Source organism: Xenopus tropicalis, chromosome 8 (assembly GCF_000004195.4).
Source record: "Xenopus tropicalis strain Nigerian chromosome 8, UCB_Xtro_10.0, whole genome shotgun sequence".
NCBI lineage: Eukaryota > Metazoa > Chordata > Amphibia > Anura > Pipidae > Xenopus > Xenopus tropicalis.
In genome coordinates, this window is record NC_030684.2 from 20,202,614 (window position 1) to 20,209,645 (window position 7,032).

The 7,032-nt window shown below is 47.3% G+C and overlaps 1 protein-coding gene across 4 annotated transcripts in view; it reads right to left on the reverse strand.

Moving 5' to 3' along the window:
• Positions 1–6,135, reverse strand: part of LOC101730485 (mitoguardin 2) — a 61,461-nt gene extending 55,326 nt beyond the window's left edge. For 2 of the 4 annotated variants that reach the window (XM_031890954.1, XM_031890952.1), the window contains exon 1: positions 1,506–1,649. The gene's annotated coding sequence lies outside the window, so the exon portion shown is untranslated. Of the gene's footprint in view, positions 1–736; positions 1,209–1,505; positions 1,650–5,989 lie in introns of those variants that run through there. The other 2 variants (XM_031890951.1, XM_031890953.1) reach the window with 2 other exon arrangements.
• Positions 6,136–7,032: the final 897 nt, after the last annotated feature.

Genomic DNA, 7,032 nt, shown 5'->3' on the forward strand with positions numbered 1-7,032 from the left:
AACAGAGCCATTTTCTCTGAAGGGGGCGCAGTGCCAGGCACACAATCGCGCACATCATGTAAAGCCCCAGTGTGCCCATTTTGTCTATTACTGTAATTAAGGTTCAAACTGAAGAATGCAGAGGAACATAGGTGCCTTGCACTCTATTCCTGGTCTATGGAAAATGGAAAGTCAGGGGCTCCTTCCTCCCTGCTGTTTATTTTCTGCAAAGAAATCATGTATAATAGAGGGGCCTAATTATTATTATTACGATTTATATAGTGTTATTGTTCTCTGTAGCACTTTACAGAGTAAGGGGACACTAATACAAGCCCATAGGGTTTGCATATACAGAACAATGGGAAGGGAGCAAGATAGCAGCTCCCAGTAGGTATCAGAATAGCCCTCAATAGTAAGAAATCCAAGTCCGGCTTTGGACTCCTCCAGTTACATGGGAGTAGGAGAAACAATAGGTTAGCTGAAAGCAGTTCTAATGTGTAGCGCTGGCTGAAAGCTCAGACTCGGGCACAATGCACTGAGATGGCGCCTACACACCAATATTACAGCTACAAATACATTTGTTGGTTCAAGAATAAAATGTTAAATGGCAGAGTGCATTTTTCCCAGAGCATTAGCCATTGTTATAACTCAAAATATTCGGGCATCATAAATAAGCCCTAATTTTTGCCTAATTTCTAGTAAAAGATATAACAGAAGAGTTTAGAATTCAGATGTTTACATCCCTATTATAAATAACCTGTGATTGGCTGTATTTCTCGTCAATCTGCTGACAATCGTGCCTGGTTTTCAGACGTCTAAAAACCGGGCAGCCATGTAAAAACTGCGCCGTCTGGTTCAAAACTAGACAGGTGGCAACCCTATCCCCAGATTTAAAGAGCCAGTAACATTAAAAAAGTGTTTTTTCCAATACAAGTTTTCATCCGTTAATCCAGCACCTGCAAAATAAACCTTAACATAAACATCATTAAAAAACCCAGACCCACTGCAGAAATACCAATTAGCACTTCATTAACCCAAGACTTGCCAGTAAAATCACTGCCGAAATAGCAAATGAGCTGTTAACCCCAGTAAGAATAATGGATTCATGAAAACAAAAAAATAAAAGATAGTTATACTGGATTTGGCCCCTATTTCAAAATCACCATGTTCACCCAAGACTCCAACAAAGAATATTATAAGGCAAGCCAAGGGTCAAGATAAAGGCATAAGGCATAAAACAAGGCATCCACAATTGAATAAAATAAAAACTAATTTGCAGCACAATAAAACAGGTGGGAGGGAAGTACAAGACCAGAAATCACGATTCCCAGGCAATTACAACATCATAACAATCAATTATAAAAACAAACAGACCAATTACTGACTTTCTACTCAACTGTGGCTCATGATTGCACAGTAATCAGTTGGTGTATTTTTACAATTCATGGATAATAAAGCAGGAGCAGGTAAGGAGTAAAACCAGGGGGTGAGGAGCCACTGACTGTGTGACCCTCTCCCTGACTTACTACTTGAAGAATCTGGAGGGAGCAGAAGGTGCCGACTAGATAGAGGAGCCGAATTTCCAAAAGCTCTGGTGGTGTTGCAGGGCAGTGAGGCAGGCAGTTCTACGGCAGCTGGTGGTGTTGCAGGGCAGTGAGAGACAGTTCTACGGCAGCTGGTGGTGTTGCAGGGCAGTGAGGCAGGCAGTTCTACGGCAGCTGGTGGTGTTGCAGGGCAGTGAGAGACAGTTCTACGGCAGTTGGTGGTGTTGCAGGGCAGTGAGGCAGGCAGTTCTACGGCAGCTGGTGGTGTTGCAGGGCAGTGAGAGACAGTTCTACGGCAGCTGGTGGTGTTGCAGGGCAGTGAGGCAGGCAGTTCTACGGCAGCTGGTGGTGTTGCAGGGCAGTGAGAGACAGTTCTACGGCAGTTGGTGGTGTTGCAGGGCAGTGAGGCAGGCAGTTCTACGGCAGCTGGTGGTGTTGCAGGGCAGTGAGAGACAGTTCTACGGCAGCTGGTGGTGTTGCAGGGCAGTGAGGCAGGCAGTTCTACGGCAGCTGGTGGTGTTGCAGGGCAGTGAGGCAGGCAGTTCTACGGCAGCTGGTGGTGTTGCAGGGCAGTGAGAGACAGTTCTACGGCAGCTGGTGGTGTTGCAGGGCAGTGAGGCAGGCAGTTCTACGGCAGTTGGTGGTGTTGCAGGGCAGTGAGGCAGGCAGTTCTACGGCAGCTGGTGGTGTTGCAGGGCAGTGAGAGACAGTTCTACGGCAGCTGGTGGTGTTGCAGGGCAGTGAGGCAGGCAGTTCTACGGCAGCTGGTGGTGTTGCAGGGCAGTGAGAGACAGTTCTACGGCAGTTGGTGGTGTTGCAGGGCAGTGAGGCAGGCAGTTCTACGGCAGCTGGTGGTGTTGCAGGGCAGTGAGAGACAGTTCTACGGCAGCTGGTGGTGTTGCAGGGCAGTGAGGCAGGCAGTTCTACGGCAGCTGGTGGTGTTGCAGGGCAGTGAGGCAGACAGTTCTACGGCAGCTGGTGGTGTTGCAGGGCAGTGAGGCAGGCAGTTCTACGGCAGCTGGTGGTGTTGCAGGGCAGTGAGAGACAGTTCTACGGCAGCTGGTGGTGTTGCAGGGCAGTGAGAGACAGTTCTACGGCAGCTGGTGGTGTTGCAGGGCAGTGAGAGACAGTTCTACGGCAGCTGGTGGTGTTGCAGGGCAGTGAGGCAGGCAGTTCTACAGCAGCTGGTGGTGTTGCAGGGCAGTGAGAGACAGTTCTACGGCAGCTGGTGGTGTTGCAGGGCAGTGAGGCAGGCAGTTCTACGGCAGCTGGTGGTGTTGCAGGGCAGTGAGGCAGGCAGTTCTACGGCAGCTGGTGGTGTTGCAGGGCAGTGAGAGACAGTTCTACGGCAGCTGGTGGTGTTGCAGGGCAGTGAGGCAGGCAGTTCTACAGCAGCTGGTGGTGTTGCAGGGCAGTGAGGCAGGCAGTTCTACGGCAGCTGGTGGTGTTGCAGGGCAGTGAGGCAGGCAGTTCTACGGCAGCTGGTGGTGTTGCAGGGCAGTGAGGCAGGCAGTTCTACGGCAGCTGGTGGTGTTGCAGGGCAGTGAGGCAGGCAGTTCTACGGCAGCTGGTGGTGTTCCTTCGCTGCACTAATAGGGCAGTGCGTTGAGCTGTAGGAGGAATTTGGTTTTTGACAAAAAATTATAGTAGCGGTAAACAGTAAGAAATGTACTTTATTAGTAGGTGTTAATATAGGTGGGGTTAGTTCCCAGAATGTGATTTGTCGGTCAGCCTTTAAGGCTGATGCCAGACGAGGATTAGGGCGGATATTTTCGGCAAGCGAAAAAGCGATTGCTGAAAATACCGCCCTACGCCTCCTACATGTGCCTGCACCCGAATGAATGGAATACGCTCTGGTGCAGGCACATGTAGCCGAAATACGCATAAAAACGCGAGACTTTCAAACTCTGATGTACTGATGTAGAGAATGCTATTTTGAGACAATTTACAACTGTCTGGCTGGTGTGCCAGGCACGGACTCCAGTTTATACAGAGAGAAATGGTGCCCAAAAAATGCCACTGTGACACTATCACATTATCAGATACTGAAAAATAAACCAAATAAAGTGCATTAAATAACCAAGAGCAGTATTTAACCAGAACTGTAGCATAGTATCTGAATCCTGAAACAGTGAAGTGTGTAAATAAAAACTGATCAGCGAGCATTAAATACTGTGGGGATACTGACCCAAGGCAGAGCTTGTGCTGAGGTCCCTGTTATCGTAGCAACAAACCTCTATGTCTGTGTCACGTTAAACACATGCAGTCAGATCCAGCGAATCACATAGAAGCCACTTTACCCAGTGAGGGGCACGGACGTCACATTACATGGCATCATTTATGGCCCATTTGAGTGGCTGAGAGTCAGAGTATGGGAGGAGTTGCCCCCAGGGTTTGACTGGGGAGTGCAGGGCCCACCGGGCTTCTGCCTCGGGGGCCCCTGCACCCCCCCAATGGTCCCCGCCGCCTTCACCCCCACCCTCCCGCAGAGGCCCCCAGCACCTGTCCAACCTCCTCCTCGAGCACCCTGTATCAAACTTACCTGAAGCGCGTTGGGGGAGGGAGACCAGTGGATCAGCGGAGGACCTGCAGAGATTGGGTATAGGCCGACGGGGCCCACCGGGTTTTTTCCCAGTACCCCGGTGGCCCAGTCGGACACTGGTTGCCTCTGCTGGCAAAATGTACAGCAACCAGTCTGTAAGGGCACAGCCTCCCCATTCAGCCACAAACTACAGAGTGAGCAGAACAGTGTCCCCATCAGTAACAGGGGTACTGCCCAGCCACAGGGCTCACACTCGGGGCTAAGTCCCCAACAGTGGATCTATGCTGGTTAACAGGGTCGGTCTTATCAACTGAAGGGCCCAATTGGGGAACTTTGTCACAGCCCCCCAGATAGGGTTGCCACCTTTCTCTTTAGATAGACCCAGACAGGACTGGGGGAGTGACATCAGGGGACGGGCGCTGTGACGCAAAGGGGCAGATGTGGTGAAACGGGGGGCAGGCACGGTGATGTAAGGGGGTGTGTCAATAACATGTAGGGGCGGGATAAGCCCTAGCATACTGTGATTGGCTGTATTTCTTGTCAATCTGCAGGTAAAGGTTTTTAGACATCTGAAAACCAGGCAGCAATCTAAAAACCGGGTTGCCTGGTTCAAAACTAGACAGGTGGCAACCCTATCCCCATTAACCATTAACATTTTAAAAAAAAGTGTTTTTTCCCCAAACAAAAGTTTTCATCCATTAATCCAGCATCTACAAAATAAACCTGACCATAAACATCATTAAAAAAAACCAGACCCACTGCAGAAATACCAATTAGCGCTCCATTAACCGTAATGGTAACAGTAATGGATTCATGAAAACAAAAAAACAAAAAAGATAGTTATACTGGATTTGGCCCCAGTTCCAAATCACAATGTTCACCCAAGACTCCAACAAAGAATATTATAAGGCAAGCCAAGGGCCAAGATAAAGGCATAAGGCATAAAACAAGGCATCCACAATTTAATGAAATAAAAACTGACTAATTTGCAGCACAATAAAACAGGTGGGAGGGAAGTAAAAGACCAGAAATAATGATTCCCAGGCAATTACGATATCATATCATTTAAAAAACATAAACATAGACCAATTACTGACTCACTACTCAACTGTGGCTCATGATTGCACAGTAATCAGTCAGTGTATTTTTACAATTCTGTGCTTGCAACAAATGTCCCCTTGTATCTCTTTAGCTCAGCATATAAATTCATTTAGATTCCCATGGCAACACTTTAAAACAAATTCAAACTGTAAAATACATTGCGGCATAGATAGATAGATGATCCAAAGATAGATAGATAGATAAATAGATAGAGATAAAAGATGACCTATAGATAAATAGATAGAAAAATAAATAAATAGATAGATAGAGACAAAAGACGATAGATATAGATAATAGATAGAGATAGATAATAGAAAGATAGATAGATATGACACAGACTGTTCTATAACTAGATACATATTACATTATACATAATATTTGGAGCTTCCAGTTTACTTGTCTTTGCCGATACATTTTCTATGAGCAACAAGAGCAGCAACATCTCAAGATCTCTAGGGTTCAGTTTGCACCCTTTGTAACTGTTTCATTAGATGATTGGATCTCAATATATTTATCAATCTGGTACATTAGAATTAAATACAGTACGTCACAAGTTCACAACACATAATGGGCCTAATGTTTTCGAGCAAACAAATCTCAATGCTGACATTTTGCGACCATTCTTAACCCAAATGTTCTATATGTGATTAACATCTGGCATCTTGCCTGTCTGTGGTGCAGACACAGATGAATATATTGAGATCCAATCATCTAATGAAATATTTAAAATCTAGTACATTATAATTAAATACAGCAGGAGCAGGTAAGGAGTATAACCGGGGGGTGAGGAGCCACTGACTGTGTGACCCTCTCCCTGACTTACTACTTGAAGAATCTGGAGGGAGCGGGAGGTGCCGACTAGATAGAGGAGCCGATGCCGAATCTCCAAAAGTGCTGGTGGTGTTGCAGGGCAGTGAGAGACAGTTCTACGGCAGCTGGTGGTGTTGCAGGGCAGTGAGAGACAGTTCTACGGCAGCTGGTGGTGTTGCAGGGCGGTGAGAGACAGTTCTACGGCAGCTGGTGGTGTTGCAGGGCAGTGAGAGACCGTTCTACGGCAGCTGGTGGTGTTGCAGGGCAGTGAGAGACAGTTCTACGGCAGCTGGTGGTGTTGCAGGGCAGTGAGAGACAGTTCTACGGCAGCTGGTGGTGTTGCAGGGCAGTGAGAGACAGTTCTACGGCAGCTGGTGGTGCGGTGCTGACTGAGCCCAACGGGGCGGCTGGTACTGATGCTGCTGGTAATGTGTCCAATAACGATGCCTAACCCTATAGTAGGGAGGAAATGAAAGAAAACAACTTAGAAGTGTTTAGTTTAGTCCCCTCAGAGCCACAGTCTGTAAATGATTAATCCACTGATTCACATTGTAGCAGCATCTTATGTCTGTCGCCCCCCCTCCTGGGAGGTAGAGTATGGTCTGTGCCCAGTCAGATTCCCAAATTGTGCAAAGTGTTGTGCCACCAGTTATCCCAAGCTTTACTTATGTTTTTGTTATCCTAAGGGACATTAACCTTAGTCACAGTCTTTATAAGCAACAGCCTTTTTAATGGCCGCCCTATGCCCATTCATTCATATAGTGCGGTAATAGCCTTTCCTACATACATCAAAGCTTGAAGATTAAGTTGATCTTGATCCTCTTGCCCAAATGGGGGAAGTCAAAACTGTCACCAACAAGTAATAAGCTGCACAAAACCCAGCGATGGCATTTATAGCAGCCCTTCTATGGGTTAGGAACCCATGTACCAACCATGCACCAACCATGAACCAACCATGCACCAACCATGCGCAGTGGGCACCAGCACAAACTAGTAAATCCCACAAACTGAGACCTCGGCAGAAGCCCAGAATAGGTATTTTATATTCACCAAAGG